Consider the following 14,508-nt stretch of genomic DNA (forward strand, 5'->3'; position numbering starts at 1 on the left):
ATTTTAAAAATTTAAACAAATAAATTTGCCTAGGTAAAAAAATTATCTTTTGGAAAATTAATACTTATCAAATATTATTTTCTTTTATATGAGTAACAGCATGCAAGAAGCACAATGTCAAGAAGTATATGGAGCATACAATGGAGCCAGAAAAACTCTCACTTTCTTTAAAATAAAAAAGCTAATTTTAAAATGCTGAGTGTGGGACCTGGAATGCAAAACATCTCAGTGTGGCTTTTGAATGCTTTTTCCTCCCAAGCCCATCACATTCTTTTCTCTGTCACCAAGTTAAGGCTGGGCAAGAAGGCTCATCAGTTCTGGATGGGATCCAAATTAGATGTGGATTTGTCCCTATGAGAACCTATGATCTCATCAGTTCATGGCTTATATTCAGTTCTTAGAATGCTTATCATCATAACATTATGACAAAACACTGGCAGATATTAATAGGTGTCATTTATTCTAGTCCTTTAAATTATTTTAGAATAAATTATTCCTTTTTTACACAAGTTCTTCTAGGACAAAATTATATAAATTGAAGGTATTATTGTTATAATTTTAAAGAGTCTATCTATCCACAATGGTTTAAATATTTAGAGAATGTTTATAAAAGCCACCTGACTTCTTCAAGCTCTAAGGAGGGTCTAATTACTATGTTGCTTTGAATCCCCTTTTAACTTGTTCTCTGTTTCCTTCAGAAATTGAAGTTCAGAGAAGTTAGGCAAATTGGTTAAGGCAACACAGTAATGGTTGGACTTATTTAAACTCCAGGTTTTTTTGCTCCAAGTTCATTGCTTTTTCTCAACATCTTCCAGTTGCCTCACATTATTATAGCTTTTTCTTTGGACTCTTTGAATTCTAAGAAACATTTCCCTTGGCAAAAGATTTTAAGAAAATATGCTCTCTTAATAGGCAAAAAGAAAGATGTGTATTTCCTCACCTAACTTAAAAGGAGGAGGGTTTATACTAGTTAGGCGCAAAAACACATGCAATCATGGTAGATTTAAGGGGGAATAAATAAGTGATTTGGTGTTATAATTAGCCTACTATACAAAATCAGATTTGAGACTGACTCTTGAGTGATCTATTTTAGTCTTTTATTTAAAGCAACCCTTATTTTTAGATTGTTTGGTTAACAGCCAAATTAGAAGCTCAGCAAATTTCTGGGTGGGCAATTTTATATTTCCAGATTTGGAAATGCCCTTGTATATCCAGTATTCTCTAAAAATGAAACCAGGGGGATCCCTGAGTGGCTCAGCGGTTTGGCGCCTGCCTTGGGCCCAGGGCATGATCCTGGAGACCCGGGATTGAGTCCTGCGTCCCGCTCCTTGAGTGGAGCCTGTTCTCCCTCTGCCTGTCTCTGCCTCTCTCTCTCTCTCTCTCTCTCTCTATATATATATATATATATATATATATATATATATATATATATATGATCTATATAGATATATATATATACATCATTAATAAATAAAAAAAATAAAATCTAAAAATGAAACCAACCCTTCTTCAGAATACTGGTCTCAAGAGAGATCATCCAGAAGCATCCTAAAACCTCTAAATACACCAGAACAAATTCAACCATATTCAGGAATAAAACCGAGGTCTACACATCGTATTAGATGACTCCAATGTACTCTCCCTGCTTTCTTAGGCTAGTTTTTTTTTTTTTTTTTTTTTTTTAAGATGTTGTTTATTTACTTGAGAGACAGAGCAAAGCAAGAAAACATGAGCCAGGGGGAGGTGGAGAGGGAGAGGGAGAAGCAGACTCCCCTCTGAGCAGGGAGCCTGACTCAGGCTCAATCCCAGAGTCCTGGGATCATGACCTGAGCCAAAGGTAGATGCTTAATGACTGAGCCACCCAGGCGCTTCTAAGCTAGTTATTTTCTATTTATCAATAATTAGCTGCCTCAGAAACTTATCAAGCAGAATATTCCTTCTCCTCTTAGCCATTTTTGGCTTAAGCCATAAATCATAGTGTGAGGCTAATGAAATTGGCTTAAAAAACCAAAAACCAAAAACCAAAAAACAAACAGCCGGGGAGCCCGGGGGGCTCAATGGTTTAGCGCCGCCTTCAGCCCAGGGCGTGATCCTGGAGACCTGGGATTGAGTCCCACGTCGGGCTCCCTGCATGGAGCCTGCTTCTCCCTCTGCCTGTGTCTCTGCCTCTCTCTCTCTCTCTCTCTCTGTGTCTCTCATGAATAAATAAATAAAATCTTAAAAAAAAAAAACAGCCAATGGATTTAACAGTTTCTTGTACAAAATCATGAACTTTAGCTCGCAAAAATTGAGCTCAGAGAAAAAAGCAGTGCTCAGATGGAACTGGAATAGGGCCAGAAAGAAAGGCAAAGAAGCCCTACCAAAGAGCAACTTGGTTACTTCTAGGAACCCAAATGTGAGAAGATAGTAAGTAGTAAAAGTCTCAGCTAGGCCACCATAAGTTCCTTGAAGACCAAACACAAGAGTGGTACATGGCCTCACTTTCTGATGGCTTGTAGTTTCATATCCCGTCACCCACACCTCCTTTTTGAGATAAGAATATACAATGTACACATAGTTAGGATTTTCCTTAGGTGGGGAGAATTAAGTTCCATTGAATGCAGGGTTGAGAATATGACCTATTCTAAGCCAATCTGTGTATTTTATTCCTTGGTCACAATCATTGGTTGAGGCCAATCAATACCAACAACTGTAAGTTCTGGAACTTCTCTTTGAGATTTTTGTGGGGGAAGACTGTCTCTTTTGTTGGACTTAGATATATGAGGGAATCTAGAGCTTCCAAGAGGACACTGTGTGGAGCCTCAGCCTCAACCTGGAGCCAATACAGTAGAGAGTAGAGCTCAGAAGAGGACACAGAGGGAAGCTGAATTCCAAAAGCACTGGTTGACCCTCAAATTCTGCTTCAGCTGAAAACTCTGGATTTTTCAGTTGTAGAGGCCAATAAATTCTCCTCTGTTTTTTTTTTTTAATTTATTTATGATAGTCACACACACAGAGAGAGAGAGGCAGAGACATAGGCAGAGGGAGAAGCAGGCTCCATGCACCGGGAGCCTGATGTGGGATTCGATCCCGGGTCTCCGGGATCGCTCCCTGGGCCAAAGGCAAGCGCCAAACCACTGCGCCACCCAGGGATCCCAAATTCTCCTCTGTTAAACTAGTTTGAGTCTTCCATCACTGGCAACAGAAAGAGGCCAAACTGTTATACATTTCATTTACACAAATGTCTTTGTGTAAACCATAAAATATAAATGATTCATATTTTCAACCATTTTATTGGAAGATAATTTTCAGAATGTATTGAAATAGACCTTGTTAGATATATATCCAGGACAAACAGAAGCAATTATGTACTTTGTAAAATATGAAACTGTGCAACATTACTTTGTTGCTCCAGAGCATTATTACAAGCAGAACTCCCACACATGCACATCGTTGATCACCACTGGGATCACAAGTGAATTTGACCAATCTGAGGTCAGCAGTGCCCAGACTGTCACATGCAGAGAGTTGTTTATTTATGTAAGCAATCAGAATTCAGTAATTAAACTGAGTAGTAGATGATGTTTCACTTATAAGCAATGTAAATCAATTTAGAAGTGAATTGCCATGATCAGGGATTAATAATATAATAATAAGGTTATGCCAAAAGAAAGTTTCAGTGGAAAAGACCAGAACATTTGATTTGGGTCATGAAAAAAAAATGCAGAGTCTTCTATTGGCTTCATGTAGGACTTTTTTTTTTTTTTAATCCTGATTGCTCTGAAGATAACACCAACGGAATAGAAGGAATCTGTAGCACAATCACAATTTAAATTGAGTTAGAGAATAAGAACAACTATTGACTCACATAATTAGAAAGAGGGCAAACTTTAGGGTCAGTTGAGCCAAAGGTTTGTAAAATCACCAGGGCCTTTGCTTCTCATTTTTTTGTAATTCACTTGGTTGTGTCCTCCTTCTTGTAGTGGTTTTTCCATGGTGGCAAGGTAGCTATTGGCAGCTCCCAGGACCCAAATTTTCTCATTTACACTGGAGGATAAGGGGCTTCCTTTCCTTCCCATCATAAAATCAAATTCTTACACTTCACACTGTGTGGACTTTCACACCTCTGAAATAAGTTACTATGGCCAGGGAAGCAATGAACCATAGTAATTTCAGACCTGGGAAAATGAGCCTGTGCCTGAGCCAATAACAGCCAGAGAAGAGATGAATTCTCACAACACATTATCTACCACCATTGTTGCCTATTTTTGCTTTATATTCTCCCAAGATTATTTCTAATATATCATAGCATGCTTTTCCCCAAAGCAATAGCCTGGTGTATTAGGGCCTTTGGCCTTATTTTAACACATCAAACTTCTATTTCAAAGATACTGATTTTCATGACCATATTTTTTTGGCACTATCATTTGGACCACATTCAAATGAATGCTTAGATGGCATTACTATTAAATACTAAAAGCATTTTAAGTCATAATAATAGCAAATGTTAAAACAAAGACAAAATAGAGTTACAAAGCTTTGAAGCAGACACTTTTGGTGTCCTGGATCGTGTCTCCTAAGTCCACTTCAAATTGTAAGTGACCATCAACTGACTCACTGCAAACACCACCACTAGTCCTTTCCATTCTCTATCTCAGGGCCTTCTTTGAAATCTGAAGCCACAGGTACATAGTTGGTCCATTGGCAAGCAAAACCAGGAAATACAGCAAGTAAAAAGTCCACAAATATTTGCTGAATGAGTGAATGTTAGAATATAATGGATTGTTATGAAACTATCTTGTCAGTAGATGAACTGCAGGGTTCTTGCTATGCTCTAAGGGGCATACACGTTTCCAGAAAAATTTTCTGCAATGATTGAAAGGTTCTATATCAGTGCTATCCTATATAACCATTACTACCCACATGAGCACTTGAAAAGTGGCTACTATGAGAAAATAACTAAATATTAAATGACATTTAATTTTAATTAATTTGTACTTAAATTTAAATAGCCACATGTGTCTAATAGCTACCATATTGGACAGTGCAAGATAAAAAGTGACAAGTACTGCCACAAAAGTCCTCCTTATTACTTGCCACACTCAGCTGGGGAAGTATTTTTGTAGTAACAGTTGGTGGATACACAAAATCATTAGCCTAGCTGGAAAACCATATGGCTTGGGCCAGCCCTATGCCAAATACTGTATAAGGCATTTCTTTTAGAAATGTACTTTACATTTCTTTAGATCTTGACTTAAAGTCAAGATCTAAGCAAAAATAGGTAGGTGGAACCAAGAACCCTGTGTAGTTACTTTGGTCTATGTTTTTGATGAGCTTGAACACAGACTTTCAGAGCTGGATTCCCTGTGTTGGCTTAGATTAGATAGGTAGAGGAGAGGGTGATTTAGAAATGCATGTGACATTTAAAACCCAGTGCTTTCAGATCCATTTACATTTAAAGAAGAAAAAAAGTGCTGCTTTAAAACAACCATTCACGTCTATGAAAACACCTTTTTGCAAAATCCAAGAACCATGGGGAGGAGGCAACGTGCTACTTCAAACCAATTTCCAAGGGCACACTTTTAAAATCTAGACTTTACAGCTATGGCTTTTACTCTGAGTGAACGAGTTGCTACTGGAGGATTTTGAATAGAGGACTGACAAGAGACTGAACTTTTTAAAGCTCCCTGGGCTACATCTGAATCTCCAAATACTACCCAGCCCTGTATTTCCCATTGCTTTTTCTGCCAATCTGGCAGGAAATCTTATTCGTGCTATACCTACTGGGCTTACTTTCTCTCTCTCACCATTTGTAAGATCTGTTCCTCCATCTCTGCTTCCAGACCCCTCCTTAGCCAGGTGGGCTGTTCTACCTGCTGGCCCAAGCTTCACCCTTCTTGTCTACTCTCCCACTGCCAACAGAGCCAGACCTGGCTATCACCCTTAATGTCAACCGAGTGTTAACCATTTATCATCTAGAAGCAGTATTGAGCTTTGTATATATTTGACTTGAATGGAGTGGTCACCTTTTTGTCAGAGATCCTCAGGCCAGAGTGACCCTCTCCCATACTGGTATCTTGACTCTGTTGATTTTTGTCACCCTTGCTTTTTACCTCTACAGTTTCTGCTTCATAGGAGGTTCCCACACTTTTTGTTATATGAATCACTGCCTTTTGGTTATTACTGAAAAATTAATTCTAAGAATCTGGAAAGTACTAAGGGGGCTAACTGGGAAATATATAGTTAGCTAGTTTTACAAAATTACAACTACATATATCTTGTATTTGAATTCTGCTTTTCTCACTTCATATTACATACTGAGCATTTTCCCAACTTATTAAATAAATGATTTTTAGTGGCTCCATAGAATTCCATTGTGCATCTGTATCATTATTTAATCAATCTCCTACTTAAGCATTTTTATTATTTTCAGGTTTTTTATATCATGTTAAAACAAATGATCTACACATGGATATCCAAAGAGATCTCTGACAATTTCATTCTATTAAATTCCCAAAAAGGGAATCACCGGATCAAAGCATAAAAACATATTTAGGGCAGACTGAGACTCTTTAAATGAAAACTCCAAATCCCAATGGGAATGAAGAGTCATAGAAGATTGTCTAGTCCCTCAGGTTCCCCTGACCATGGGCAGGAAAAAAAAACTAGAGTGGGGAGGGGGGGTATGTTTCAGAATAGAACCCCCACCTCCCCACCCCCCCGCTAAAATGTTTTACCATTTAAACTGATTTCTAAAGACCTGCACCTGCCAGAGCATGTTAATCAATGTTGATGAAGTAGCTTCAGCTATCAGGGATGGCAGATGGGTAAACACACCTGGTCTCACACATTGCTAGCTTCAAGTTCTCCTTTAAAATGAGCAATGGGCACTAGGCACAAATGTAATCATCTTCTACATCCCTCTTTCAGCCTCACAGTGAGACATCAATTGACCTTTGCTCCGATTCCTAATTAAATTCTGAAATTATACCAAATCTGAAGAGCAGCTATTCAATGGAAATGAGAAATCTGTAAAGCATTAATACCATATAGATCCAAGAAGGTGGGAACAGCAAATTGCTCAGGTACTTGCAACATCAGCAAAACAAAGAAAGCAGGATTTTATGCAGACCCATCACAGCTGACAACTAGGAGTGATTTTTTTTCTTGAATTTTGTACAACAATCATCTTCTGAGCGATTAATCTCCTACCCATACATATTAATCCTCAAAATACATATACACCTGTGATGTAAATCAAACTACCTCTTTTTCAGATAAAGCAAGGCAGACAGATTATTTCTTTTGTCTCAAATAATCTATTTCCTTCAACTTTTATTTGAATGCCTCCTACAAGCCAAACTTGTGTTCTGTTGGGAGGTCTGAAAAACTGATTAAGACAGGCTCTCTGACCTTGAGAAAGGCAACGTCTAGTCATGGAAGCAAAATTCTGATAATGTGCCCAAGCATACTTGGAGAACAGTAAAAGCAGCAATATATTGAGAAGGAAGTAAGCTAAACAAAGCCTTGAAGTCAACTTATGTGGATAGGCAAAACCTATGTATGCAAGAGGATTCTGATAACTGAAAAAAAATGACATATAAATGTGGATCTAATGCACAAATTCATTCTCACTATTGAACACTAAAGATGCATTAACACCCAAATCAAAGCTCATAAAGATGAATAACTATTCTTTGGATCTTTTTCAATGTAATAATTACTCTTCATAAAAGCTCACAGTAAACATCAATTTCCATGTAATTAAAATCAGTGTCTTTGTTCACATAATAGGATAATATTATGTCACTCAAGATGCTTGCAAAGAAGGACAGATTGAAATGGGCAGAGCTGTTTCCAATTACAAATGCCTTAGGAAAATAGTCAATGCTAGATACCTCAGTAATAGAGTAGAGATCACAGTGGGTTATCTAGATGCTTCCATTTCCCTGCTCCCTTTTCTGTCCTCAGATCTTCCCCATTTGCTATTTACTCCTTTCACCTGGACCTGAAGAGTCAGAAAGGTGAGGTCAAATATCAGTGTTGCTACTCCATAGCAGTTCTAATGGAAGGGTTTGATAGAAGATAATACTGAAGGATATAAAATAATATAATGTTTGGAAATTTTCAGGGAATTTTCATTATTTTTTATACTTCCAGATCTTTGTTTTTAAAAGCTTTATTTATTTACTTGAGAGACAGAGCATGCATGTGCATGCAAGAATGACTGGGAAAGAGCAGTGGGAAAGGGAGAGAGGGAATTCTCAAGCAAACTCCCTGAGGAACATAGAGCTCCACAAAGGGCTCAATCCCAAGATCCTGAGATCATGACCTGAGCCAAAATCAGGATTCAGAAGCTTAACCAGCTGAGTGACCTGGGCACCTCTGATACTTCCAGGGCTTTTTACCTGAAGACTGAGAAGTTAGTTATTGCTGTCACTAAGTATGAATAAGCTTGAGTTTTCTAAAATTTTAAGAACGTCTAATCACTATTCAAATGTAAGCTGCTTGTCCTACATTTTTAGAGGAATCCAGAAAGTCCACAGTTCATACTTTGCTTCAGAAAATTGAATGAATGTCACTGTCATGGAACATTTTCATGCAATAATGGTTTCCCTGCTGCTGGATAGCTGCTGAAGCAAATCCACTGATGAGAAATGAGGAAGTGAAGCAGTGTGTATTTCCAGAGCCACAAACACTGACTCCTTCAAGGCATTCAATTGTTCTGACTTTGTTTCTATTATCGGGAAGTGAGTGACGAAGAATGAATCATGGTAAGTCAATAGATGTGCTCGCCTCGGCAGCACATATACTGAAAATGGTTAGTCAATAGATCCTGGTGGGATCCACAGATGCTTTTGCATCATACCCTTACTTGAGGGCTGCTGTCCAAAAGGCTGTCTTATAAAGCAGAACCATAGACAGAGCGGCACTCCTGCCAGAGAGAAGGCAGTCTGCTCTGGCTGTATCATCTATTTTACATTATTGATCAATTTTGATTCATCTTCATTTCTGATGCTATCTCTGGTTGAAGAAACGGCTCAGCAATTTGGAATCACATAGCTATCTGAATCAGCTGTCGCAATACTGGTATAAGAGTATCATCTATAAGCTGACACTTCTTATTGTGCTGGATCAAAGAGTTACTATGTCACACATTGATTGCTAAGATTTAATGCTCTATGATTCAACTGTTCATATCTATCCCACGGAGCCATTCATTTCCTGCTGGCTGGAAGTCCATCCAAGAAGACAAAATTCCTGTCTCAGCATTATCTTGTAAAGTAAAATCTGGAGCATGTGCTTCTAATTCCTACTCCATTCACTTTACAATCTTTGTAAATCTTTGTAAAAAAGGATTCCTGTAAAAAAGGAAGGGAATGCATTTCCCTACATTGTTGAACTCTGACTTTATAATAGACCTACAGCATTGTCATAAAATTTTAATATCTTGAACACAAAAAGAAAACACACTCCCCAAATCTTGGGAGTTGGGAACAAAAAGACTTCAAAAGAACTAGTATAGCAAATTCTTATATTTAGCTAATTCACCAGCTGTTCCCATTTCCTTTCTCCCTTTCTGTCTTCTACTACATAGCCAGTATGTGCTTTTCTCAGCATCCCTTGAAGCTGGTATAGCCTTGTGACACAGTGTTGGCCAATGAAATGTAAATTAATGTATGAGCTTAAAAGTGTCCTTAAAAATTATCTTGGAAAGAAGGAAGGGAGGGAGGAAGGGAGAAAGAAGGAAGGAAAGAAGGAAAAGTAGAAAGAAAAAAATCCTTTCCCTCAATCCTGCATCTCTATATATCCTTCCTCTCACCATCAATATTCTGGAAAGAGTACACACCCCATAGTAAACAATCTCCCTGAATTGACTTAATAGCACTAATTTTCTCCTGTCTAAGCTTTCACTTTGGGATCTATCCCATTCCTTAGAGTCCTAAGCTTGTGGGAAGCCGATCCTATTCCCAAAGGTTGTTTCATACTCCTTGCTAAAGTGATTAGCTTCAAATGAACAAGTTTAGGCAAATTTGGAATCTCCTGGTCATAACAGGTCAGGAATGGGAAGGTAACTTTTGGTTTTCTCTCTCTTCTAAGAAAACCTCTAAAAGGCCACCCACATGTTTTCTCTTTCTGGATCTTTGGAGTCATTGCTGCAGTCATTTTGTCACTAGGAAGGAAACTAGGCTTGAAATAAACTAACATTATAGAACACAGAATTGCAAGGTGAAAACAAAGTTTTTATTTTATTTTTACTTTTTTATTTATATAGTCATGATAGAGAGAGAGAGAGAGGGAGGAAGAGAGAGAGAGGCAGAGACACAGGCATTGGGAGAAGCAGGCTCCATGCCAGGAGCCGGACGCAGGACTTGATCCCGGGACTCCAGGACCACACCCTGGCCCAAAGGCAGGCGCTAAACCACTGAGCCACCCAGGGATCCCCTGAAAACAAAGTTTTTAGATGACGCTGTTGAAACTAACTTCTGTTCTCCTCTGAACTTTTCAGGTGTGTGAGGCAATGAACTCCCTTATAATTTGGATTCAGTCTACTGTGATTAGACACCATTTTTTAAAAATTCCACACCATAGCACCTCCTAAATATGTTCTTTATCTGCCTCCTCTCTTTTCCCAATTGTCATTGCTCATGTTCAAGCCTTATCACTCTTCTCCTTGATTTTACAATATACTACCTAGAAAGTTTAATTTCTCTTCCATTCAATATGTTGATTACACAGCAACCAGATATTCATTTCAATATGGAAATCTGACCATCACAGTTCCTTGCTCCAGACTCTTCATGCATTCCCACTATATAAAGATGAAATTTAAATCCCCAATCCTATTATACAAATAGGAGTTTGAAATCTTACTTGGATTATTGGATCTTCTATATGATAAATAATAAATATGATAAATATATTATAAATAATTAAAATAACAATCATTTAAAAAATTGACTAAGCCCTTTAGGTGGCCTCTCCATGACACTTAGTCCCTGAGAGATATTTTCATAACTGTAGCAGATATTATTTTTGTCTTCCTAGAATACTTTCCTAATCTACTCCTTTTTTTTTAAATTGTGGCCCAGTTTTTTTCTCCCAAGAATTTGACTTTTGAGCAAATACATTTAGAACCTACATGAGTAATCTGATGTAAACATGATTGATAACCACATCTGTGAGCTCCTGAGGCTAGAAATTGGAAGCTACCTTGTTTCTTGTCCTTTTCAAAGCTTCCTAAAAGTTTGGTGGTTCAGTTCTTCCTTCTATTTTGTAGCCTACCTCTAGTATCTTTCCAATAACCCCCCCTTACTTGTTATGTTAATCAGAAATGGGTCTATTTCTTGTAATCACAGAATTTTAACTCAGAGTACTTTGATATATGCAAATTTATAGCTATCACACTACCAGATAATGTAAAAGGAATATGTATTATTATTGATTTATAAGGCATGCTATTTCCCACCATGCCAGGAAATACATAGCCCATCGCTTGACATATAGAAGAGAAAGAATATTTGAAGAATGAGTGTACTTCTGGAGGGGAGGAAGATAGTGGCGGAGTAGGAGGACCCTAGGCTCATCTTATCCCACAAACACAGTAACTCTCGATTATCCCAAATACCCCAGAAATTAACCGAAAGACTGACAGAAGAAAGGGATAGAAGAGGCCACATCAAAGAAGGTAGGAAATGCATAGATATGGTTTAGGGGAGAAAGAGATCACGGATACTACAGAGGGCAGGGAGCTGTAGTCACAGAGAAGGGTGAAAGAGGAACACAAAAGGGAACTCACAAGGGAAATGCTTCCCCAAAGCCACTGGCTTAGAAAATGAGAAGTGCTGAATTTCATGATTCTTGCAACCTTAAAGCTCCAGGCTTAAAGCTTGGACTTTTAAAGGTCAGCTTGCTTGGCTAGGATAGAGTCTTGAGGGCATTGTGCTTCTCCTGGAGAGGAGGCAGGCAAACTACCCAAGGACAGACAGCATGGAAACCGTAACCTGAAAATCGCTTGGAGGCACAATGGGGGAGATTATTCACTCTTCTAAGAGTGCATCTCTGAGAGGCAGTATTCTAGGAGATGCTTCTCTGAGAACAATAAATATAATATGCCATTTTCCTCCTCCACCCTTCAGCATAAACACACCCACCTGATGAAAGCAGCTGAGCATGGACACTGGCTGCCTAACTTGTTTACACCAAACCCCATCCCCCTGTGCTCTGCCACAGTTGCTCTTCTAAGCCAGTATTGTCTCAGTCCCAGCATGGCAGGCCCCTCTGCCAGAAACCAGCACAAAAACCTGCCCACACCATGTCTCCAGACCAGAGAGTTCTGCAGGGCTTCAGTTCTGGTAGAGTTGGTGTCAAGTCTCATTTCACAAACAGACCAAAGCACACCTAGTTAAAACTTGCCACATTTAGGCAAGGGATAAAATAGTCCCACAAGGAGAGCCTCTGTAGATGACTGGCCTAAAGGACAGAGTGGCCACAACACAATAGCAGAGTATATGCAACACACTCCAGAAACATTCCCTGAAGCACCAGATCTTGGGCATTACATGACCTCTTCTTCATAAGGCCATTACTTTCAGGACCAGAAGACATAACTGGCTGTTCTAATAGAGAGAAGAAGGCAGAGATTAGAAAAAAATAACAAGAGAGAGGAATTTACCCCAAATGAAAGAACAAGATAAGGCCATGGGCAGAAATTTAAGCAAAACAGATATAAGTAACATATCTGATAGAAAAATTAAAGTAACAATCATAAGGATATTCACTGGGCTTGAGAAAAGAATAGAAGACATCAGGGAGACCCTCACCACAAAGATAAAAAGGTTAAAAAAGAAACAATCAGAAATGAAGAATGCAATAATGAGATTGGAAACAGACTTGATGTAATGAACAGCAGGTGGGAAGAAGCAGAGGAATGAATCAGTGACCTAGAAGACAAAGTAATGGAAAATAATGAAGCTGAACAAAAGAAAGAAAGAAGAATTATAGAACATAATAATAGACTTGGGGAATTAAGTGACTCCATTAAGCAAAATAACATTTGTATAATAGGAATCCCAGACGAATAAGTGAGAAAGGGCAGTCCGGGTGGCTTAGTAGTTTAGTGCTGCCTTTGGCCCAGGGCCTGATTCTGGAGACCGGGGATGTCAGGCTCCCTGCATGGGGCCTGCTTCTCCCTCTGCCTGTGTCTCAGCCTCTCTCTCTCTCTCTCATGAACAAATAAATTTAAAAATCTTTTTTAAAAAAGATTTTTAAAAATGAGATTGAAAAGGGGACAGAAACTTCATTTCAAGAAATAATAGGAGAAAACTTCCTTAATCTGGGAAAGGAAACTAATATCCAGATGAGGAGGCACACAAAAAATCCCATCAAAATCAACAAAAGCAGACCAACACCAAGACATATTGTAATTAAATTTGCAAAATAAAATGATAAAAAATCTTAAAAGCAGAAAGACAAAAGAAGTTTTAACATACAAGGGAAAACCCATAAACCTTGCTGGAAATTTATCAACAGAAACTTGGCAAGCCAGAAGAGAGTGGCATGATATATTCACAGTACCAAATGGGAAAAATCTGCAGCCAAGAATCCTCTATCCTCTATCTATTCAGAACAGGAGAGATGAAGAGTTTCCCAAACAAACAAAAACTAAATGAGCTTGAGCTCATCAATAAGCCTGCAAGAAATATCAAAGGGAACTCTTTAAGTCCAAAGGAGAGACTAAACATGATAAAGACATGAAAGGATCAGAGAAAACCTCCAGATACAATAAGAAAACAAGTAATAAAATGGCAACAAATGCATATCTATCAATAATTACTTTGAATGTAAAGGGACTAAGATGTTCCAATCAAAAGATAAGGGTGTCAGAATAGATACAAAGAGAAACCTAAGATCCATCTATATGCTGCCTACAGGAGACTCATTTTAGACTGAAAGACAACTGCAGATTGAAAGTGTGTGTGTGTAGGGCGCGGGGGGGGGGGGACATTTATTATGCAAATGAACATTAAAAGAAAGTCAGAGTAGAAATATTTATATCAGACAAATTGACTTTAAGAGAAGGACTAAAGAAAGGCATTATATAATCAAAAAGAGGACAATCCAACAAGAAGATATAACAATTATAAATATTTAGGCAATCAACATGGAAGCACCCAAATATATAAAATAATTCATAAGAAACATAAAGGAACTAATTGGTAATAACACAATAATAGTATGGGACTTCAACACCTCACATCAATGGATAGATCATCTAAATAGAAAATAAGCAAGGAAATAATGGCTTTCAATGACACACTGAACAGATGGGCTTAAGAGATATACTCAGAATATTCCATCCTAAAACAGCAGAATACACAGACTTTTCAAGTGCACATGGAACATTCTCCATAAGGTATCACATATTAGGCCACAAAACAGGCCTCAACAAATACAAAAAGATTTAAATGATACCATGCACTTTTTCTGACTACAATACTATGAAACTAGAAGTCAACACAAGAAAAA

The sequence above is a fragment of the Vulpes vulpes genome, unplaced genomic scaffold, assembly GCF_048418805.1.
Source record: "Vulpes vulpes isolate BD-2025 unplaced genomic scaffold, VulVul3 u000000899, whole genome shotgun sequence".
NCBI lineage: Eukaryota > Metazoa > Chordata > Mammalia > Carnivora > Canidae > Vulpes > Vulpes vulpes.